Source organism: Odocoileus virginianus, chromosome 9 (genome assembly GCF_023699985.2).
Source record: "Odocoileus virginianus isolate 20LAN1187 ecotype Illinois chromosome 9, Ovbor_1.2, whole genome shotgun sequence".
NCBI classification, from domain to species: Eukaryota; Metazoa; Chordata; class Mammalia; order Artiodactyla; family Cervidae; genus Odocoileus; species Odocoileus virginianus.
This window is the reverse complement of record NC_069682.1, coordinates 460,107-485,208: the sequence shown is the minus strand read 5'-3', so window position 1 is coordinate 485,208 and position 25,102 is coordinate 460,107. Positions and strand designations below refer to the sequence as shown.

The 25,102-nt window shown below is 39.8% G+C and overlaps 1 protein-coding gene and 1 pseudogene across 2 annotated transcripts in view; both read right to left on the bottom strand.

Annotated features, from left to right (window-relative positions):
- Nucleotides 1-25,102, bottom strand: part of PLCB1 (phospholipase C beta 1) — an 824,470-nt gene that overhangs the window by 664,906 nt on the left and 134,462 nt on the right. The gene's annotated exons all lie outside the window — the stretch shown is intronic.
- Nucleotides 1,317-1,707, bottom strand: LOC110148283 (large ribosomal subunit protein eL37 pseudogene; annotated as a pseudogene).

Here is a 25,102-nt window from a genome sequence, read left to right as displayed (position 1 = left end):
TTTTTTAAAAAGAGCAAAAACAGATAAACACAAAATACAACCAAAGCAAATAAACAAGAAATGAAGCTTGACCCACTGCAATAGCTCAGACGGCTAAGAAAATAAGAGAAACTTCTGGTGCAGAACATTGCTGTGAGTCACTGGTAAACTTCAAACACCAATCCCTCCCACAAGCCGACGGTGGAGTCCAAACTGACTGAGAATTCATGTCCATACCCACAAATCAAGAAAGAAATAGGCTGAATAAATTTTCCTTACAGTTTCCCTTGTCTGAGAAATACAGACATGCCTCTGGGTGAGGAACATGATAGAGAATGATTCTCTCCGAAGTAAGGGAGGAATCCATCCAGTATTGCAGAATGAATTGAGAAAGCTACCTCAAGACTGAAGATGTCTGCCTATAGGAAAGGGAGGCACCCCTTGTCCTTGATACAGGACATTTACCAAAATGTCAGAAGGGAAAATAAACCCCAGAATTCAAAGAAGGAATGTACAGGCCCATCAGTACTCCCTCCAGCCTTCTTTTTGAAGAAAAACAGAAAGAACTCAGAACTCTCAGCTCTCAAACCATAGGCTGTGACAGGAAAACACTCTGGTCTCAGATAAAGGAAGAAGTTCAGACGTCACCAATACTTTATTAGAAAAAACGAGAATGTCTGAAAAGGACCATTCAAGCAAGAAAAGAGCAAAGCGACTATGCAAAATATCCCAGGCTAGAGGTAAATAACGAAAAGAATGTTTAAAACATCTGGGCATCAAAAACAAATACTGGATCCTTTTGCTGGTGAAGATCAGGTTCTCTTTAGACTTTTTGCCAGGCAACATCTAATGCTAGAAGATGCTGGAATGATGGCTACAAATGTGACCCAAGAATTTCGCATCAAGGTGTAGTTTAACATAAAAGAGTGGCACTAGCAAAAATGGAAGCCCTCATGAAACACATCCACTTCTGAACCCTTCTGAAAAATGTCTTTACATAGACTTTGACCATGAAACAGAGCCAATTTAAAGAGGACAGTAAACAGTTTAGAAGTGCAAAGCCATGGTGAATGATGGATGGAGAATATTGATTTCATTGAAATATAGGGTTAAAACTAATCAAACATGGAAATTATAGTTCTAGGACAATGTGATTTTTTAAAAATCTGATTTTTTTAACGTAAACATGACACAAGTAACAAATGCGGAGACATGGGGCCAGGTGGAAAGGGGGAGACATGCTGGGGGGTAATGTTTTCATGCTTCATAGACAGGCATTCAGTACAAGATCGAAATTTTAAGACTCCACGTTAAAACAGTTTCTTCAAAATTATTCCTTTTTTTTTTAAAGCCAGAACATTTATTGCGTGACCAATTGTTGAAATCCTTAGGATGAACTGGATGCTGCAACAGCCGCTCACTTGGGTTTAGGTGTTGTTCCTTCACGGAATCCATGCCTGAATCTGAGGTATATAATTTTTAGGTCCCTCATTCGACCAGTCCCAGTGGTATTTTCTCTTTTAGCTTTACCACTACAATTATACTTTCTCTTTCGCTTGGCAAGGCAGCCACACTTGCCACAGGTCGACTTCTGAAGCTGGTAGGCCTTAGAGCCACAGCGGCGGCACAGCGTGTGCGTCTTATTCCGACGCTTTCCAAACGATGACGTTCCCTTCGTCATCTTGCTTCTGCTGCCGAGACCAAAGAGCAAAATGATCTATTTTTATACAACTATTTTTAATCCTTATAGCTGTATTTTATATATATATATATATATATATATATATATATGCTTAGAAGTATATGTGGAATGACATTAACGTAATGTTAATGATGGGTGTAAGGATTTCAGGTGATTTTTAAAATTTTATTTTTGTCATATTTATTATCTGACATACATATACATATATAAATACATGAATATATGTCTGTGCAATACAAAAATAATTCCATGTTTATAAAAAAAGACTGAAAGTAAATATCAGTTCAGTCGCTCAGTCATGCCTGACTCTTTGCGACCCCATGGACTGCAGCACGCCAGGCTTCTCTGTCCATCACCAACTCCTGGAGCTTACTCAAACTCATGTCCATCATGTTGGTGATGCCATCCAACCATCTCATCCCCTGTCATCCCCTTCTCCTCCAACCTTCAATTTTTCCCAGCATCACAATATTTTTCAGTGAGTCAGTTCTTCACATCAGGTAGCCAAAGTATTGGAGTTTCACCTTCAGCATCAGTCCTTCCAGTGAATATTCAGGACTGATTTCCTTTAGGATGGAGTGGGTGGATTTCCTTGCAGTTCAAGAGTCTTCTCCAACACCACAGTTCAGAAGCATCAATTCTTCAGCTCTCAGCTTTCTTTATAGTCCAACTCTCACATCCATACATGACTACTGGAAAAACCATAGGTTTGACTAGATGGACCTTTGTTGGTGAAGTAATGTCTCTGCTTTTTAATATGCTGTCTAGATTGGTCATAGCTTTTCTTCCAAGGAGCAAGTGTCTTTTAACTTCATGGCTGCAATCACCATCTGCAGTGATTTTGGAGCCCCAAAAATAAAGTCTCTCACTGTTTCCATTATGTCCCCATCTATTTGCCCTAAAGTGATGGGACCGGATATCAAGATCTTAGTTTTCTGAATGTTGAGTTTTAAGCCAACTTGTTCACTCTCCTCTTTCACTTACACCAAGAGCCTCTTTGGTTATTCACTTTAAGCCATAAGGGTGGTGTCATCTGCATATCTGAGGTTATTATAGAAAGTTGTTAATGCTGGCTCTTTATCATCTAAAATAAGTTTTTATATTAAAAATCTCAATCAGTTTCTCCTGTCTTCACTCATCACATCTATTAATATAGGATTTTTTGTCCTGTATTTCCTTTTCTATCACTTTCAACAGTGTTTATATATGGAGATATCTTTACATCTTCTATGTTGCTACCCCTTGAACTGTTGCTATCTGAATGTCACAGATCAGGAAACAGGTCTGTCCAAGCACATCTTATACAGAAGAGGTGATGTCAGAACCCAGATCTGTCTCAGCCCATGGTGTTTATACCATATCACTTTAGGAACAATTTATTATCTTACTCTATTGTTTTAAACGAATCAATGTAGAAAACTAATAACTTTGAAATCTACTGAAAATCAAATTCATGAAATAAATGGAAAATTTTAATATTCCTAAAATCCAATATTTTGAAGGAGCTTTGAAAAATTCATATAGAAGGGAGCACATGGGAGGTACTTCTTTGGCTCGGTTCAGCCACCGGGCAGTTTGCCTGCTTATAAACACTCTTAGGGGTTCCCAGGTGGCTCAGTGGCAAAGAATCCGCCAGACAATGTAGGAGACGAGGGCTTGAACCCTGGGTCAGGAAGATCCCCTGGAGAAGGAAATGGCAACGCATTTCAGTATTCTTGCCAAGGAGATCCCACGCACAGAGGAACCTGACGAGCTACAGTCCACGGGCTCAGGAAAGAGTCGGACGTGACTTAGCAACTCAACAACAACAGCATTCTCAGTCTGCATGCTTTGAAGCAGCAAAGTGGGAGCATTCCACTGACGCAGGGCCTCCCCCTACATTACCACCAAGTTGGTAGTTTATTTTCCACTGTGAAAGTTTAGAAGCAAATTACTGTTGCCAAATGGCATATATGGAAAACATACTCCCCATTTTGAAATGAGTCAAATTAACAATCAGAAATGAGTTTAAAAATCAATTCATTCCTGCCAGTTTCAATTTCTGAGACATTCAGTTTGAAGTCCATTGGAGCCAAAAGTAAGTAGCTGTTCATTAATATTAATGAAATAAAAAGTCAAGTCATAAAATGAGAGATAAATACTATGAAATGATTGTATTACCCACCAAATATCTTTAAATACAAATTTGGTTATTTGCCAACCTCGCTTGTTAAAATTTAGTTGATCCAACATTAATGATGGTAATTTCTAAAGGGCAGAAATTGAGGCAATTTTTCTTACCTATTTAATCATCTTTATTTTCTATTTATTATTACCTCTTTAGCTGGTTTCAGGAACTGTTTTTAAGTGTTTATCGTCCCTGCTTAACTCTTATTTGTTCTCCTTTGAGTTTCAAAATTCTATGACTGAGTGAATAATTCCCTTGAAAACAGGGAAGTCACAGATGCATTTATCTTCATCACCAGATGTTTGGCATTCAGAGGAGCACAAATGCAGAAGGTAGCAAAATGGCTATGTATGAATTACAATGCTGTCAATTTCAGCAATTACATTTAATTCAGCAGACACTTTAATTTTTAATTTCTTAAACTAAAAATTGCCACCCAAAATACAAGGCAAACAAAACTCCTGGTATCTGACAGAAATGGTATCAGGACATATTTCTAGATGGTTCATCACTGTCAACAAACTCTAACTTTGGAGAAAATAGTAGAAAAAAATCTGGAAAGTGGTTCAGATTTTTCCAATTTGAGTGTATTCAAGGACTATTAGGAAAACATATCTTCATCAGGAATTACTGTTGTTTCCAATTTAATAGCACAGGAGAGAGAAAAGTCTTATAAGACTTCTATTGAATAGGAGAACTATACGCATGGTAGTTGGAATGATTCTGCTGTACCAATTGCCCTTTAGAACCAGGACCATTGATTCCTATAATAAAGCCTCTTATTATCATCTTCCTTTTTCTCCTCTCTTTTTTAATTTCCCAAGATGTTGTTTGACTAACAAAACATATGCCATTACCTGCATTACTTTTAACTGTGCTAATAATATAGTAGTCCAATTTTTAGCTCACACATCCCAAGACACAATAATGTGCTCTCTATATACCTAGTACCTTTCCTCCCCAATACAAAAAGTCAATCTATCCAAATAAAATACATTCTCAGGTAGAGATTCTTGCTTTTCTTCCTTAGACTCAGATCTTAAAGGGCAAGTATTGGCTGTTTCTCAAATCACTGAGCTCATTTTTTTTGTTTCAAAGGCTGTCTTGATCAAGGATTTTAAAGAATAAAACTGTAGATCACCAGGCAACTGAGTGATATTATGCAGGATACAAAAAAAAAAAAAAAAGTTTGAAAGGGTGAAACCAATGCACATAACAAACTGTTCTTAGTCATCATTCCTTAGAAGTCCTTCCCTATCCACCTCCTCCATCTTCCGAGCTTAGGTAGGTGGAATGGGCTCCTTGATAAATGTAGACTAATTATATAACTACACTTCTTCTTTGATAAGATGTTATACCAGAGTCACCTCATTTCCCCCCTCTGTTATGTAACTGGGCTGTAGGATACATAAGCCCATAGCAGTGGCAGCAGTGTTAGTCGCTCAGTCGTGTCAGACTCTTTGTGACTCCACAAGCTGCAGCCCACCAGGCTCCTCTGTCCATGGGATTCTCCAGGCGAGAATACTGGAGTGGATTGCCATTCCCTTCTCCAGAGGATCTTGCCAGCCCAGGGATCAAACCCAGGTCTCCTGTATTGCAGGCGGATTCTTTACCATCTGAGCCACCAGGGAAGGTCTACTGGAGCCCATACACCTACATTAATATTAGTTTATTTCTGCCCTTTGATTCCAAGGCTTTCAAGCTCTAATTTTACACTTTTAAGCACAACGTTCTTTCAATACAAGACACTCTGCCCTGCCTCTTTTTCTATTAATCAAACAATTCATAAGCCAAGCTCTCTTGTGCCCCAGCTATTTTATATGCTATAGTTCTTAAATAATCTTATGCAGAAATGTCTCTACCTTAGATCAAATGAGTCAGAAAGTAATAACAATGTAGAAACAAGGACTAACCATACTTTAAGGTAATATGCATTGTTTTCTTTAAAATAATTTAACCTAATTTTCAAGTTTTAATTAATTTTAGAATATGGTTAATTCTCTCAAGGGTGGCAATAAAACAATGTGATTTTGTGATTATACTGGGGGAGGGCTGTAACAAAATCTTCATGAAAGTTCAAGATATATGCAACAGATGGCCAGAAATTTCAATCATATAACCTGCTATTGAATGCCTTAAATGTTAATGTTATACAATCAACAAAAAATGATGAGGAGATTAGACCAAATCCCAGGGGGGAAATGGGAGTTAGCCAGAATGTTATTATTTCCATCTCTCTCTCTCTCTCTCTCTCTTTTTTTTCTGACATTTCTTCTAGGCAAACCGAAGCTTCAAAGGGAATGATTCCTACCACCTTCAGTGAAACTTATTGTAAAGAAAAAATTTTAAATAGCAAACAATACACAATGGCATGGCAAGTAGCACACGGTCCTGACTGAAGAATGTTCAGTATTCTCATTTTGAGTTTAGACACAACAATGCATTCTATTGTGTGCACAGGGGTTGGTGTCCGCTGTGGATAATTTCTTCCATATTTGCGTAGGTTTGTTTTGCTCTATCAGCAGAAGTGGTACAAGATGAGACTGAAGTCAGTTATATAACAGCAGTTCTATAAATTTTAAATGACTGAGGCATTTCATCCAAAAACCGATGACATTCCAAACATTATTGACAAAGAAACAAAAATCTTCCACCAGTGTTCACTCTCAAAAACAAGAAGAGCAACGTTGGGTCTTAATCATAGACATCGATTAGCACACACCAGAGAGCAGATTCAAGGAAAAATAATTTTAAAATCTTAATCTTAATAATTCTCAATCCAAGGTTTTCTTTGCAAAATTCCATTCTCTTGTTTTTCCCCAGATTAATCAATCTATTGCTTGATCTAAACATATATTTTACTGCATCTTCATTTAATGAGGGAAAATACATGTGGACAATTGTGTCCAAAGACCCCCAAATTATTAGCCAGTATCAACAATCTTGGAGATTTTCAAGCCCATTTATGTCATATCCACCATATCCACCATTATGTCATAATCATTGTCAAACTTTTTTGGAGTCTAAGTCTGCTAACACTTTTCCCTTCTATTGAACTTTTCAAATTCCTGAAAAAATATTTTTGAATAAAAAAGGTATTTAAGAAAGGACATACAGTGTGTATTTCACCAAGTAAAAGGGAGGAAAAAGAAAGAATGAGTAAGTCAAATGCAATGTGACTAGAAAAATGATTTTAAGAGGAGATCTGCTTGCAGACACCAGCACTCTGAGTATTTGAATTTGGTGCACAGTGTTTTGAAAAATCCCCATTAGCATTTGATTTTCATTAAGAAGAAAACATTTGTTTTGGGTAAATTGTTTACCAATCATTCTGGCCACAACTAAAGATTATTTTCAATTTAACCCTACTTTGACTCAAAATACACATACATTTTATCACTGACGTGGTACCAAGAAAAGTGTCAGGCTAGGCCATATGAATGCCTAGCCAAGTTCAATGACACCACATGTTAAGAGCTAACCTACAGCTGACTGCAACACTTTCATGTATGCTTTTAAGACATGCTCAAATCAGCAGGACCACCACATTTTGACTGCAAGAAGCAACAAGTAGTTGCTTTAAGCCCTGAGTTTTGGGGTAGCTTGTTACACAGCATTACCGAGGCAAGAGCAAACTGACACATAATTCAATTGTCAACACACAAAGCCACCGCATTGGCACTGGCTGACCAAGGAGAATTCAGAGGTTTGGCAGCATGTTAACATAGCATTTAATAAAGTAAGGAACTTTAAAAGTTAGACAATCTTACTTAAACTCTATGTAAACATCCAGGTCAATATGGCTATTTTTACAATTAAAAAATGAATTCTCCACTCTAATCTAAGTGATTTATTTTTTACCATGACACTCACATGATTTCCTAGTGGTGACTGTGGAAAAAAATAAAACAATGGTTCAAAAATCACTAAAACTTCTGTCTTGGCACATGTTCATCCTGTTAAGTCACTGTTATGGTGAAAAGCTTATGATTTTGTTAACAATATTGTGAGGACATAGCAACATAATTGAAAATGGACACATGTGTTTATGCTCCACAATTCTCTATTTTAGAAATTACTGAAATACAGGCAGTACAGAACCAAATAAGTTTAAGTACAAGATAACATTAAGAGGTAAACCTGGGATTTACCAACAATAATAGGTGCTCCAAAAATATTTTTGAAAGCATAGATGAAAGGATGAAAATACTTATGAAAGAGCTAGCTCTACATTCCCTCAAAGATCCCTGGTACTAAAAATTATGGAATGACCTCAACTTAGAAATGATCAGTGATATCATTACTTGGATATTAAATAGCTCTCCCACCCTTTGGCAAATCTCAAATGATATTTAGTCATTCTCTTTTAAAATGAAAATGTTTTGAATTAGATAATTCCAACAATAACTACCCTAGTCCCACCATATGCCAGATTCAGGACCAATTGTTCTATATGCATTACCCTTTTAATTTTCATAACTGTCCTATAGGATAGACACTGCTATTCCCATTTTATGGATGAGAAAACTGACACTGTCCACAATCACACAGCTAATGATTGGTCAGAGTAAACTCAAGTATGTTTGCTCTTAAACATTCAGAATATGTATAAAGTTAGAGAAATGATAAGTTATTCTTGACATGGCCAGGTCCTGGCCTTATGAAGAGTTTCGGCTCAAGGAGTTGGAGAATCTGGATCCACATTTCAAGGCTTCCCTATTAATCATTTCTTATAATGCATCCCAATCATAAATGTTGGTGACTCATGCAGAATTGCTAGATTTTTGTAGGGAAATAGGAAGGAAGTACCAAAAATCTTTAGCATGAGACTTCAAATCTGACTCTTGTTAAGATGAAACATCCTTTGATGCCAATAAATATTAACCTTCTATATAGTAAGCCGTGAACCTCGAGATGTTCAAGGTGGATTTAGAAAAGGCAGAGGAACCAGATCAAATTGCCAACATCTGCTGGATCATTGGAAAAGCAAGAGAGTTCCAGAGAAACATGCGCTTCTGCTTTACAGACCACGCCAAAGTCTTTCACTGTGTGGCTCACAACAAACTGTGGAAAATTCTTCAAGAGATGGGAATACCAGACCACCTGACCTGCATCTTAAGAAATCTATATGCAGGCCAGGGAGTAACAGCTAAAACTGGACATGGAACAACAGACTAGCTCCAAATCAGGAAAGGAGTATGTCAAGGCTGTATATTGTCACCCTGCTTATTTAACTTATATGCAGAATACATCATGAGAAATGCTGGGCTGGGTGAAGCACAAGCTGGAATCAAGATTGCCAAGAGAAATATCAATAACTTCAGATATGCAGATGACACCACCTTTATGGCAGAAAGCAAAGAAGAACTAAAAAGCCTCTTGATGAAAGTGAAAGAGAGTGAAAAAATTGTCTTCAAACTCAACATTCAGAAAACTAAGATCATGGCATCTGGTCCCATCACTTCATGGCAAATAGATGGGGAAACAGTGGAAATAATGATAGACTTTATTTTGGGGGGCTCCAAAATTATTGCAGATGGAGACTGCAGCCATGAAGTTAAGACACTCATTCCTTGGAAGAAAAGTTATGACCAACCTAGACAGCATATTAGAAAGCAGAGACAAATTCACAAATTTGCCAACAAAGGTCTATCTAGTCAAAGCTATGATTTTTCCTGTAGTCGTGTATGGTTGTGAGAGTTGGACCATAAAGAATGCTGAGCACCAAAGAACTGATGCTTTTGGACTGTGTTGTTAGAGAAGACTTGAGAGTCCCTTGGACTGCAAGGAGATCCAACCAGTCCATCCTAAAGGAACTCAGTGCTGAATTCATTGGAAGGACTGATGCTGAAGCTGAAACTCTAATACTTTGGCCACAAGATGTGAAGAACTGACTCACTGGAAAAGACCCTGTTGCTGGGAAAGACTGAAGGTGGGAGGAGAAGGGGACAACAGAGGATGAGATGGTTGGATGGCACCACCAACTCAATGGACATGCTGCTGCTGTTGCTGCTAAGTCGCTTCAGTCTTGTCCGACTCTGTGCAGCCCCATAGATGGCAGCCCACCAGGCTCCTCTGTCCCTGGGACGGAACACTGGAGTGTTCATTTCCCTCTCCAATGCACTAAAGTGAAAAGTGAAAGTGAAGTCGCTCAGTCGTGCCTGACTCCTAGCAACCCCATGGACTGCAGCCTACCAGGCTCCTCCGTCCACAGGATTTTCCAGGCAAGAGTACTGGAGTGGAGTGCCATTGCCTTCTCCGCAATGGACATGAGTTTGAGTAAACTCCAGGAGTCGGTAATGGACAAGGAGGTCTGGCGTGCTGCAGTCCATGGGGTCGCAAAGAGTCAGACATGACTGAGTGACTGAACTGAAGAATATATATATATATGTACATATTATATATTTATAAACGTAAAACAAGAATTGAATTCTCAACTTTGTGTTACATAGTGTAGGCAGACAAATTTCTTCTGTATTTATCGAGTCAACTGATGTCATATTTAAGGAAACAATCTCGGAATATTTAATGTCACAATTTGAAATATTAGATCAACTGAATATTTTGTTGACAATATGATGTCCAGCATTTCCTTATAAATGAAATAATTATTATTAATATTTCTCAGTTAACTACTCCAGAGTTTAATCTAAGCTAACAACAGGGCTTCCCTGGTGGCTCAGTGGTAAAGAATTCGCCTGCCAATGCAGGAGCCGCTGGAGATGCAGGTTCAATCCCTGGGTCAGAAAGATCCCCAGGATAAGGCAATGGCAACCCACTCCAGTATTCTTGCCTGGGAAATCCCATGGACAAAGGAGCCTGGAGGGCTACAGTCCATAGGGTCACAAGAGTCAGACGCAACTCAGTGACTAAATAACAACAATGATATTGAATGTTTAGCATGTGTCAGACACAATTTTAGTTGCTGTAGACATTAGGTAATTCTTCCCCATTTAATAGATGATGGAATCAAGTCTTAGAGAGATTAACTTGTTCAAGGTCCTCAGGTAGTCAATTTATGACTGTATGATGTATATGATTGGAATGCTGACTCTATTTCTATAATGCATTAGAACCAGAAATACAGAGGAGCATAAGAAATTCACAAAATGAAACTGGGCTTCTAAGTATCTAAGAGCATCAGTCACACCAAGGGTTTTCCAATGACTAAAGGCAATTCTAAATTTGATTCTCTTTTGCTCAGTTCTGTGCTCTAAACTTTCTTCCCGTTTCCTTCACTAAGGTTTTCATAAAACAAGGACCTCATGGTTATGCATTCCCCACTCTTTCTTTCCTCCAGGTGTCTGGGTATTTCTTCTGATAAGAAAGGAAGGAAAAGATCCAGCTGCTATCAAGAAGAGAGCAACCAAGAGTGCCCTGTCAGTGACTGTAATTAATAATGCATCATTGTACACTTGAAGGGTGCTGGGTAGATCCCAAGCATTCTCCCCACACCCACAGAATTCCCTGTCAGAGGTCTCTGGGTCTGACAGGATGACCAAGGCATAGAGACTTGTGTGTCTGATAGAATATATTTCACTGAGAATTAATGTTAGTACTAATTAGAATACTCACACCCTCTGCTTAAGAAGGAAAGAGACTTGTCTGCCTTCATCTGTCAGGGTCCAATAATTCAGTAGACTTTGTCCTTTCAATTATTCCAGGGTAACAAGTAACCAAATGGTCAAGATTCACTTTTCCTCACTACATCCTTAAATGAACAGTGTGAGTTGGTTATTCTCTCACTTCTAGATGGAAACTTAGGCAGACTCCATGGATTTTTTGGTTACACTTTCCAAGGGTCCCCAATCAGTACCTCCGATCATAGAAAGGTCATGTTGATTTCATGTCAAGGCTTCACCTCCCATGGTACAAGGCCAGTGACAAAACTGGAGTCTTGGAGGAAGGAAAGGTTCATAATGCTCTCCTTCCCTAAGCAGCTTGGTCAGGTGCTGCCTCCTTGCCTTTGCATCATGGTTCCTGACAACTGAGAGACAGTGACAAGCTGGGGGAGGCCAGACAGCTCTTCCATAACTGCTATAGTAGTAAGCTGAAATTAACTTCTGTAAACTCCACACATGTTCCAAACACACAATCCACATCTCCCTCTCTCTCTCTCTCTCTCTTTCTCTCTCATGCCTTTGTGGATTCTTCAGAGACCCCTACTGTAGGTCAGGTGCTCTAGATGTAGAGCCTGAGACAGGGATTCTTGCGCACATGATTTTCAAGGGAGAGCTCTCAAAAGAAACCTCTAAACAACTAAGAGTAAGATGAGACACAAGAAGGAGTTCGGTAAAGAGCTTGTTTCAGCTGAAGTTATTATCAGCCTGGTCCCTGGAGCACAGTTCTAATGCCTTCAGGCAAAGATGCTGAGTTTTTATACTTTTGTATTTTTCAGTCAGTGGCCATGAGCAGCCTCCAGATTGATGGGAGCCATAAACCACAAGTCACTTCTGGGCAAGGAGGCTCCTGTCAGCCAGGGCGGTCCTTCAGAGCATAAGAGCAACTGTGAATTGTTAGCAGCTGGCACCTACAGTCGCCTGCCGATGCATGCACCTCCTCAGGTAAAGATGAGGCCAGAGCACCATCACATGCTAACCTCTCTCCCCTGTCCAGAGCCCTTCTACCTGCAGTTCTGTTGATGGGCATGATGTATAATCTAGCAGCTCATTTTCTATTCCCTCCTTGACATTAAGCATAGACATGCTGTGCTGTACTTAGTTCTCAGTCGAGTCCGACTTTTTGTTACCATATGGGCTGTGGCCCGCCAGGCTCCTCTGTCCATGGGGATTCTCCAGCAAGAACACTGGAGCGGGTTGCCGTGCCCTCCCCCAGGGGATCTTCCTAACCAAGGAATCAAACCCAGTCTCCTGCATTGCAGGCAGATTCGTTACTGTCTGAGCCACCAGGGAAATCCCTAAGCATAGAAAATCCTAGCTCTTTTCTGCTAGGCTCCAATTGCCCCTCCTGACAGGCCCCATGGAAAAGATAGAGAGAGACCCCATGTTAGCCACAGGTTATTCTCCCATCCAAGTACGAACCAGGCCCAACCCTGCTTAGCTTCCAAGATCAGACGAGATTGGACGCATTCAGGGTGGTATGACCATAGACGCCACAGGTTATTCTGAAAATAGCCCAACTGAACCCTGTCTCATGACACTAGACATGTATGATTGGAATCAGAGAACATTCAGAGCTCTCACACAAATCTTCCAAGCTCTAGTCTCTACTTCCTCACCCTTCCCAAGCATCTCAGCTGTTCCTGGTGGTCTTCATGAAGCAATGTAGCAGCCATTCTTTTTACACCTTGGCTAAACCTGGCACAAGAAGTCAGTCACTCAGTCATGTCCAACTCTTTGCAGACCCCAAGGACTGCAGCACACCAGGCTTCCCTGTCCATCACCAACTCTGGGAGCTTGCTCAAACTCATGTCCATTGAGTCTGTGATGCCATCCAACCATCTCATCCTCTTTGCATGAAATGTCTTTCCCTTCATCTCCTGCCTTCAATCTTTCCCAGCATCAGGGTCTTTTCCATTGAGTAAATTCTTCCCATAAGGTGGCCAAAATATTGGAATTTCAGCTTCAGCATCAGTCCTTCTAGTGAATATTCAGGACTGATTTCCTTTAGGGTGGACTGGTTGGATCTCCTTGCCAACCAAGGGACTCTCAAGAGTATTCTCCAACACCACAGTTCAAAGCATCAATTCTTTGGTGCTCAGATTTCTTTATGGTTCAACTCTCACATCCATTCATGACAACTGGAAAACTATAGCTTTGACTAGATGGACCTCTCTTGGCAAAGTAGTGTCTCAGCTTTTGATACTGTCTAGGTTTGTCACAGCTTTCCTTCCAAGGACTTCCCTGATGTTTCAGAGGGTAAAGCACCCGCCACAATGAGGGAGACCTGGGATCAATCACTGGGTTGGGAAGATCCCCTGGAGAAGGAAACAGCAACCCACTCAAGTACTCTTGCCTGGAAAATCCCATGGACAGAGAAGCCTGGTAGACTACAGCTCATAGGTCGCAAAGAGTCGGGCACAATGAGCAACTTCACTTTACTATGTTTTTCTTCCAAGGAGCAAACGTCTTTTAATTTCATGGCTGCAATCAACATCTGCAGTAATTTTGGAGCCCCCAAAAATAAAGTCTGACACTGTTTCCACTGTCTCCCCATCTATTTGCCATGAAGTTATGGGACCAGATGCCATGATCTTAGTTTTCTGAATGTTGAGTTTTAAGTCAACTTGTTCATTCTCCTCTTTCACTTTCATCAAGAGGCTTTTTAGTTCTTCTCTGCTTTCTGCCATAAGGGTGCTGTCATCTGCATATCTGGGGTTATTGATATTTCTCTTGGCAATCTTGATTCCAGCTTGTGCTTCATCCAGCCCACCGTTTCGCATGATGTACTCTGCATATAAGTTCAATAAGCAGGGTGACAATATGCAGCCTTGACGTACTCCTTTTCCTATTTGGAACCAGTCTGTTCCATGTCCAGTTCTAACTGTTGCTTCTTGACCAGATTGCAGATTTCACAAGAGGTAGGTCAGGTGGTCTGGTATTACCATCGCTTTAAGAATTTTCCACACTTTGTTCTGATCCACACAGTCAAGGCTTTGGCGTGGTCAGTAAAGCAGAAGTACATGTTTCTCTGGAACTCTCTTGCTTTTCCAATGATTCAGCAGATGTTGGCAATTTGATCTCTGGTTCCTCTGCCTTTTCTAAATCCAGGTTGAACATCTGAAAGTTCATAGTTCACATACTTTGGAAGCCTGGTTTGGAGAATTCTGAGCACTACTTTGCTAGTGTTTGAGATGAGTGCAATTGTGCAATAGTTTGAACATTCTTTGGCATTGCCTTTCTTTGGGATTGGGAAGAAAACTGATCTTTTCCAGTCCTGTGGCCACTGCTGAGTTTTCCAAACTTGCTGGCATATTGAGTGCAGCACTTTCACAGCATTGTCTTTCAGGATCTGAAATAGCTCAACTGAAATTTCATCACCTCCACTAGCTTTGTTGGTAGTGATGCTTTCTAAGGCCCACTTGACTTCACATTACAGGATGTTTGACTCTAGGTGAGTGATCACACTATCGTGATTATCCGGGTCATGAAGATTTTTTTGTACAGTTCTTCTGTGTATTCTTGCCACCTCTTAAGATCTTCTGCTTCTGTTAGGTCTATATAATTTCTGTCCTTTATTGTTCCCATTTTTGCGTGAAAATTCCCTTGGTATCTCTAATTTTCTTGAGGAGATCTCTAGACTTTCCCATTCTATTGTTTTCCTCTATTTCTTTGCATGGATCACTGAGGAAGTCTTTCTTATCTCTTCTTGCTATTCTTTGGAACTCTGCATTCAAATCAGTATATCTTTCCTTTTCTGCTTTGCCTTTTGGCTTCTTCTTTTCACAGTTATTTGTAAGCCCTCCTCAGACAGCCATTTTGCCTTTTTGCATTTTGCGTGGGGATGGTCTTGATCACTGCCTCCTGTACATTGTCACAAAACTCCATTCATAGTTCTTCAGGCACTCTGTCTATCAGATTTAATCCCTTGAATCTATATGTCACTTCCACTGTATAACCATAAAGGATTTGATTTAGGTCATACCTGAATGGTCTAGTGGTTTTCCCTACTTTCTTCAATTTCAGTCTGAGTTTGGCAATAAGGAGTTCATGATCTGAGCCACAGTCAGCTCCCGGCCTTGTTTTTGGTGACTGTATAGAGCTTCTCCATCTTTGGCTGCAAAGAATATAATCAATCTAATTTCAGTATTGACCATCTGTTGCTGTCCATGTATAAAGTCTTCTCTTGTGTTGTTGGAAGAGGGTGTTTGCTATGACCAGTGTGGTCTCTTGGCAAACTTGGTTAGCCTTTGCCCTGCTTCATTCTGTACTCCAAGACCAAATTTTCCTGTCACTCCAGGTATCGCTTGACTTCCCACTTTTGCATTCCAGTTCCTATAATGAAAAGGACATCTTTGTTTGGTGTTAGTTCTCGAAGGTCTTGTAGGACTTCATAGAACCATTCAATTTCAGCTTATTCAGTATTACTGGTTGGGGCATTGACTTGGATTACTGTGATATTGAATGGTTTGCCTTGGAAATGAACAGAGATCATTCTGTTGTTTTTGAGACTGCATCCAAGTACTGCATTTGGACTCTTTATTGACTATGAGGCCTACTCCATTTCTTCTAAGGGATTCTTGCTCACAGTAGTAGATAAAATGGTTATCCGAGTTAAATTCACCCATTCCAGTCCATTTTAGTTCACTTATTCCTAAAATGTCAGTGTTCACCCTAGCCTTCTGTTTGAGCCCTTCCAATTTATCCTGATTCATGGACCTAACGTTCCAGGTTTCTACACAATATTGTTCTTTACAGCATGGGACCAGTCACATCAGAAACTGGGTGTTGTTTTTCGCTTTGGCTCCATGTCTTCATTCTTTCTGGAGTTATTTCTCCACTGTTTTCCAGTAGAATATTGGGCACCTACCAACCTGCGGAGTTCATCTTTCAGTGTTGTATCTTTTTGCCTTTTCATACTGTTCATTGGGTTCTCAAGGCAAGAATACTGAAGTGGGTTGCCGTTCCCTTCTCCAGTGGACCACGCTTTGTCAGAACTCTCCACCATGACCCGTTGGTCTTGGGTGGCCTACAGGGCATGGCTTATAGTTTCACTGAGTTAGACAAGGCTGGACTACCAGATGGTGGAGTAGAAGGATGTGTGCTCATCTCCTGCGAAGAACTCCAAAATTACAACTCACTGCTGAACAACCATTGAGAGGAGAACGTTGGATCTCAGTAAAAAAAGATATCCCACATCCAAGGGCAAAGGAGAAGCCCCACCAAGATGGTAGGAGGGATGAAATTGCGATTAGAATGAAATCCCATACCCACCAGAGGCACTCAGAGGGCTGAAACAAAAGCTTGTGTGCAACAGGAGATCCCACAGAGACTGAGCCAGACCAGGCTTTGAGCGTCTCCTGTGGAGGTATGGGTCAGCGGGGGCCTGCCGTAGGGGCAGAGGCTCTGGGTGCAGCAGACCTGGGTATGGCACAAGCCCTCTTGGAGGAGGTCACCATTAACCTCACCAGAGAGCTGCCAGAACTTCCACAGGCCTGGGGAAACAGACCCTTGGAGGGCACATACAAAACCTTGTGTGCACTAGGACCCAGGAGAAAGGAGCAGTGGCCTGCGAGAGACTGAGCCAGACTTGCCCGCCAGTGTCAAGGCGTCTCCGGGGGAGGCGTGGGTCAACGCTGGCCTCTGCAGGGTAGGGCACTGAGTGTGGCCGTGCGTGCATGAGAGCTTTTGAAGGAGGTGCCGTTATCTTCATCACCGCTGCCATAGTCTGGCCTCAGGGCTAACAACAGGGAGGGAGCACAGCCCCGCCCATCAGAACAAGATGGCGTCTTCCCACAGTCAGTCTCTCCCATCTGGAAGCTTCCATAAGCCTCTAGCCTTCTCCATCAGAGGACACAAGAAGAGTCCTATTTTAACATCCTGATAAACTAATTTAGAATATTTTCCATATGGCATCCTCCTTTTGAGGGACAGAGCACCTGGCAGTTACATGATTATGCGGTAACCCCCAAATTACTTGATGCAATTGCAGGGAAATCAAGGTAATGATTTTGTGTCAAACCTGGTATCATTTTATGTTCTGTGAATTTCACACAGTTCATTAGAGATAAGATTTAAAAAATGCAACATATTAACTACATTGTGAAAATCAGAAAAAGAGAAGCAAATTTTGAACTTAGGCAACAAGGGAGCAGTGATGATTGTTGGGCACAGTTTGAGAACTGTTGATGGGTCTGATTACACCAGCTGGCAACACATACTCTTCTTAAAACACCTTTGGACTAACACTTCCTCACCGCAACCCTCACTCCCTACACAAAAAGTATTAGTGATTCTTTTACCATCTTATTTCACTGTTTCCAAAATGAGTAAAAACGTAATTGAGAATACTTGTTATTACCAGAAACTAGAAACAAATAACAAACGTCCCTCAAATGGGAAAATGAATGAACCAACCATGGTGTATCCATACAATGAAATACTACTCGGCAATAAAAGGAATGAGTTACTGACAAAAGCAACAATTACAGATGAATCTCAAATGCCTTATGCTTCATGAAATGAGGCAAATTCAAAAGGCTGCATACCGTATGATTCCACTTATACTAATTTTGGAAAAGGTAAAGATGGGGAAGGAAAACAGACCGGTTATTGCCAGGGGCTGGGGGGAAAGGGCCAACTGCAAAAGGGTCCATAGGAATTTGGGGAGAGGGATGACAGAACTGCTCAATATCTTGGTTCTGGTGACAGTTACAAGGCCTTAACATATAGTATTTTAAAACATATAGAAATGTAGACTTACGGACGTAAATCTAACTCTATGCAAATTATACCTAAATTTTTAAAAAGAATGCACAGTTTACCAATAAATTCTGTTATATAAGCAAAAAATAACATAATTAAAGTAAAAAACATAATTCATTTACTTATTTATAGCCTTAAGAATCTCTGCCCGTTTTCAATTTGTGAGCATCAGAATCTTGAATTCTAAGAGAAATTCCAAAACACTGGGTCCTCAAAAATTATTTTTAATCTATAATGAATATTTCTTCATAGTTAATTAAACCTAATCCATTGCATATCAGATTGTAGGAGTGTTTATTGAAAAAACATTTAAAGTAGCCCTCCAAAAATTCATTCCCATCTAAACAGCTGTTTCACTATACCTCTTTGACAAAGAAGTTCAGACATCGCATGTTGTTCTCATGGACCAGGAGCAGATAAAAGCCAAAGTCAACGCATCTTTTGATTTCTCCACAGGCTCGGGGTACGGGAGGCCTTTGTAGGCTCTATGTTTTCGGGACTAACCCAGGGACTGGGCAATTGGCAGGAAAAGGGTGACCTCGAGACCCATTTCTTCAAACAGCAAATGAAAATCATGCTCCACAATTTTTCCTACCACATAGCTCACCACTTTCAAAACAAATCCACAGCAGGGAAGGGGGTGGGACCAAATCAAGAGTAACAAAGTCAGTAGTAAAAATTTTATGGCATTGACATAACCTGTTATCCAGGCCAGTTCCACAACCAACCAATGCATTTTATGGGGTCGAAGGATCTATGAAGAGAATTATAATCAGTTCCTTTTCTTTGTGGCAGAGTTCAGTCAATATTAAATTTGGTATGGAGGGGTCATTTTCAGGGGATAATTAGAAACCACTAAATGAAGATTAAAGTCCTTAAATACTGCAAGAGTGAAGAATGAGTCACATGTCCAAGGCTTAATATACTCTATGTAAAAAGCATGCCTTATATAATATTGGGACATTTCTGTATAATGATTTAAGATACTTAACAATATAATATATAATAATATACTTTACGTATATTTCTGAGAAATAAAGAGGCTGAGTGTAAACTTCAGTAAATCCAGCTAATTCAACATACTTTAGTTAACAGCTAAGAGCATACACCTTGGTTCAGAAAACTGTGAAATCTTCTTTTAAAAAAGAAACAAGTTTCATGGACATTCTCAATGACCTTCAAGCTTAACATCCCATTTATGGGTGGCAACACCAAGGCTTGCATCTGTGTTAGGGGTGGGGGCACTCATTTAATGCTTCCAGCTACTTGGGGGAACACTTTTGTTTTATGTTTCTGTCTCTCAGACTCCTGATACAGGACAGAACACATGAATTAAGCAAGTCCGGAATGAATCAGTGAAAATGCATGAGAGTTGACATAAAAATGAACTACAAGTATTGATAGTGAGAACTAATATTTATTGACTGTTTACCACACATGGTCACTGCACTGTTTCTTATTGAATCTTCACAATAACTTATAAATCAGGTACCAGTATAATCCCCATTCTACTGGGAGGTATATAAGATAATGTGGGACACACAGGTAACATGTGATAGAATTCAACTCCAAGCAGTCTGCCTTTGGAATCAGTCACCTTCCTCTACTTCATAATACTAATTTGCTAATTTTATTATACTACATACAACATTCACAGGCAAGACAGGTATACACAAATGTCATATTTTGCTTAAGTTTTCCTTATAAAATTATTGCCATATAAATAGGCATTTAGCACCACCCTTTCTAATTTTCCTTCTAGTTGCCTCTAATTTTCTTTCTAATTTGTTCAAAATGAAACAAATGATTATGTAAAAATCACTCGAGTACCTAGTTATTTCTAGACTTAGTTGATGAAACTATTCTCAGCAGATTATATTCATTTTATCTGCAAGTTTTAAATGACACATTAGCCCTTCTGGCCCAAGTTTTGGGCTAAATATAGCAATTATGTTCAACAGGTGAAGGTCACTTTGTAATGTGTCATTGTAAAAACTAGGACTTCCAGAGACATCTATGGAGAGAGAATATATGTAAAAGGATCTCTTTAAATTTTAGCCTCAATATACAAAATCTGGTTTGATTTACAATCCTATTTACCCACAGTCTTTTAGGAAAGCATTTATTCAGTAAGGCACGCTTTATAATGTTCTGAGAACAAACACAGTCCTTGCATTAGAAACAGTAGACTTTTAAAGCATAATATGTATTGCGATCAAACTGAGAGAAAAATTGACCAGTTTAAGTAAATATTCTACTTATTAATGCATCAATTACATTAATTTCCACATTTGTCTTCTTTTTACTAGAAGTTCAGACAGAAGCAGGAAAGACGGTCCTTACGGACATTTATCTGAAAATCCGTTTACCTTGCTCTGAAGAAGAGGATAGCAAGAGAAAAATAACGTTAGGTTGATTGCACTAAAGGTTCCAATTAATGATGTTCTGTATCTCTGTCCTTTGCCCTGTGACTGCTTTGCCATTTCTCTTATCAGGAGATAGAGTCTATTTGCTCTCCCCTTAAAACTGGCTAAACTGTGGCTTGCTTTAGCCAGCAGGATGTTGTCAAAGTAATTCTGTTTCAGATCCAGTTTAGCCTCAGCATGCTTTCTACTATTTCTCTTTCTCTTTCGCTCTCTCTCACTCACAGCCCTGTATTTGACTTCTGAACAGACTACTCTCTTGAGGATGAGAGCTAACTGGGGTGGGCAGGAGCTGCAGCACCCCAGTCAACAGTCAGCCAACCCTGAGAACCAGAGCTTAGCAGGTTCAGGGCTGACCATGCACACAGGGAGCCAATCAAGACCAGAGCAACCCAGGATAGCCAAGGTTAAGCACAGCCCCGCTGAGCGGGTAGTAAATAAATGGCTGTTGTTTAAGTTGCTTGTTTTGAGTGGTTTGTTACACAGCAATAACTGACACAGGAAAATACATGTAAAAATAATTCAAATGATATTTCAAAATCTGTAACAGCCTTGTAAATATCATCTATTTAGGAAATATTTATATCTCACAGAAGAAGCTAAATTATCCTTTTACATATAGTATATAGGGGGGCTTCCTAGGTGGCACTAGTGGTAAAGAAACTGCCTGCACATGCAGGAGACATAAAAGACGCAGGTTCGATCCCTGGGCTGGGAAGATCCCCTGGAGGAGGACACAGCAGCCCACTCCCATATTCACGCCTGGAGAGTCCCATGGACAGAGGTCTTGGCAGGCTACAGTCTTTAGGGTCACAGAGTCGGACACAAATGAAGCGACTTGGCATGCAAACAATTATATAATCTCAATTTCATTTGCTTGATGTAAATTTTATATATACTTAATTCTCAATAAATGTGTTGAACTGAACTGGATATCTGGTTGTCAATCACTCAATGGTTTATGAAAAATGAAAGTGAAAGTGAAGTCACTTAGTCGTGTCCAACTCTGTGTGACCCCATGGACTATAGCCTACTAGGCTCCTCCGTCCATGGGATTTTCCAGGCAAGAGTACTGGAGTGGGCTGCCATTTCATTCTCCAGGGGATCTTCCAATCCTGGAGATCGAACCTGGATGCAAACAAGTGTGTTCAATCTGAGCCACCAGGGAAGCATGTTGATCTATGGCAGAAACAACAAAATGTTACAAAGCAATTACTCTTTAATTAAAAATAACTTTTAAAAAGGTATAAAAAAGAAAGACAATAACCTTTATTCTGTATTCAGAAATAATAGGCTTATGACATACAAATACCTTAAGATTTTCTGTCACAATTTACATTTAATAAAATAATTCTTTAAGAATAAAAATGTTTAAACAAAGATTAAGGAAATTCCAGATGTTCAAGCTGGTTTTAGAAAAGGCAGAGGAACCAGAGGTCAATTGCCAACATCAGCTGGATCATCAAAAAAGCAAGAGAGTTCCAGAAAAACATGTATTTCTGCTTTATTGACTATGCCAAAGCCTTTGACTGTGTGGATCACAATAAACTGTGGAAAATTCTGAAAGAGATGGGAATACCAGACCACCTGACCTGCCTCTTGAGAAACCTATATGCAGGTCAGGAAGCAACAGTTAGAACTGGACATGTAACAAAAGACTGGTTCCAAATAGGAAAAGGAGTATGTCAAGGCTGTATATTGTTACCCTGCTTATTAACTTATATGCAGAGTACATCATTAGAAACGCTGGGCTGGATGAAGCACAAGCTGGAATCAAGATTGCTAGGAGAAATATCAAAAACGCCAGATATGCAGATGACACCACCCTTATGACAGAAAGTGAAGAGGAACTGAGAAGCCTCTTGATGAAAGTGAAAGAGGAGAGTGAAAAAGTTGGCTTAAATCTTAACATTCAGAAAACTAAGATCACGGCATCCAGTCCCATCACTTCATGGGAAATGGGGAAACAATGGAAACAGTGTCAGACTTTATTTTTTGGGGCTCCAAAATCACTACAGATGGTGATTGCAACCATGAAATTAAAAGATGCTTACTCCTTGGAAGGAAAGTTATGACCAACCTAGCCAGAATATTAAAAAGCAGAGACATTACTTTGCCAACAAAGGTCTGTCCGGTCAAGGCTATGGCTTTTCCAGTGATCATGTATGGATGTGAGAGTTGGACTGTGAAGAAAGCTGAGTGCTGAAGAATTGATGCTTTTGAACTATGGTGTTGGAAAAGACTCTTGAAATTCCCTTGGACTGCAAGGAGATCCAACCAGTCCATCCTAAAAGAGATCAGTCCTGGATGTTCATTGGAAGGACTGATGCTGAAGCTGAAACTCCAATACTTTGGCCACCTTATGCGAAGAGTTGACTCATTGGAAAAGACCCTGATGCTGGGAGGGATTGGGGACAGGAGGAGAAGGGGACGACAGAGGATGAGATGGCTGGATGGCATCACCAACTTGATGGGCATGAGTTTGAGTAAACTCTGGGAGTTGGTGATGGAGAGGGAGGCCTGGCATGCTGCAGTCCATGGGGTCACAAAGAGTCAGACATGACTGAGTGACTGAATTGAACTGAACTGAACTGAAGGCAATTGTATTCATTGTTATTGGGTTTGTTTTGCTTTCTTTTGAGCAATGATTTTCAATAAGAATATTTTAATTTCCATCCAGTGTTTGGGTAAACATATATATATTTACACAATCTATATATATTCATATATATATGTCTTTTTTGTCTTCTGCATTGGCAGGCAGGTTTTTCACCACTAGTGCCACCTGGGAAGTCCCCCTATATACTATATATAAAATGATAATTTAGTTTCTTCTGTGAGATATAAATAAATATATGTATATAAATATGTATATATTTCTCAAAACAATATCTATATTTACAATCTGTTATATATGTATTCTTTTCCTTTTAATGTTGATCTCTAACCAATAAACTAGTTTTACAACCTACTCAAGATCTCTGGTTTGAAAAACACTGTCTTAGGAGTTCGTTTCCATCTGCTATGAATCATAGTCATTGGAAAATGTTTTCATGATAAAGTACTTGCCTAAGGGTTAAGCTGTTCTTTGCTCACAAGACTTTTTCTCTATTCTGAGTGGCCACGGGCAGTTTTTTCAATACAGTAATGACAACGATTAACAACTGCCCAGTGGTTTTGAAATTACAAAGCATTTTCATATATATTACTTCAAACCTATATTGGGTTAATTGGCAAATGAAACGCAATATTGTGCCATTAAGATTAATTGTGGTAGATGTGTAGTTTTATTATTCAAGATGAAGTGAACTCTCAGCAAGTAAGATACCTCATACCATTTTCACATGTCATAGTAATTTAGTTTTGAATGTGTGATGCAGAGGGATTTTCTAGAAGAAATACACAGTCTTTGAACCAAAACGCTTCTCATCAATTGAGTTCAGTCGCTCAGGCGTGTCCAACTTTTTGTGACCCCATGAACTGCAGCACACCAGGCCTCCTGTCCATCACCAGCTCCCAGAGTTTACCCAAACCCATGTCCATCAAGTTGGGGATGCCATCCAACCATCTCATCTTTTGCCGTCCCCTTCTCCCCTTCCCTCAATTTTTCCCAGCACCAGGGTCTTTTCAAATGAGTCAGCTCTTCGCATGAGGTGGCCAAAGTATTGGAGTTTTATCTCCAACATTAGTCCTTCCAATGAACACACAGGACTAATTTCCTTTGGGAGTGACTGGTTGGATCTCCCTGCAGTGCAAGGGACTCTCAAGAGTCTTCTCCAACACCACAGTTCAAAAGCATTGATTCTTTAAAAAAAAGAGTGTTCAATTTTCTTTATAGTCCAACTCTCACACTCATCCATGACTACTGGAAAAACCATAACTTTGATTAGACGGACCATTGCTGGAAAAGTAATGTACCTGTTTTTGATATGCTCTCTAGGTTGGTCAGAGCTTTTCCTCTAAGGAGTGAGTGTCTTTTAATTTCATGGCTGCAATCACCATCTGCAGTGATTTTGAAGCCCCCAAAAATAGTCTATTGCTGTTTCCACTCTTTCTCCATCTATTTGCCATGAAGTGATGGGACCAGATCCCATGATCTTTGTTTTCTGAATGTTGACTTTGAAGCCAACTTTTTCACTTTCCTTCACTTCTATCAAGAGGCTCTTTAGTTCTTCACTTTCTGTTTCTCACAGCCATATAAAATAAGTCAACCATGTTAGACTGCAGTTTTCAAATTGTTTAGAAGTTACTACTTTGAACCATGGTCAAAAGAATTCTCAAAGTCAAAGACCTATAGTTACAGGCTGTGTTTACAAAAGTGGAGGGGACAAGGGAGGGAAGGACTGGGTTTGGGATTAGCAGGTGCGAACTGCTACATAAAGGATATATAAACAACAAGATCCTACTGTGTAGCACAGGGATTATATTCAACAATCTCTGATAAACC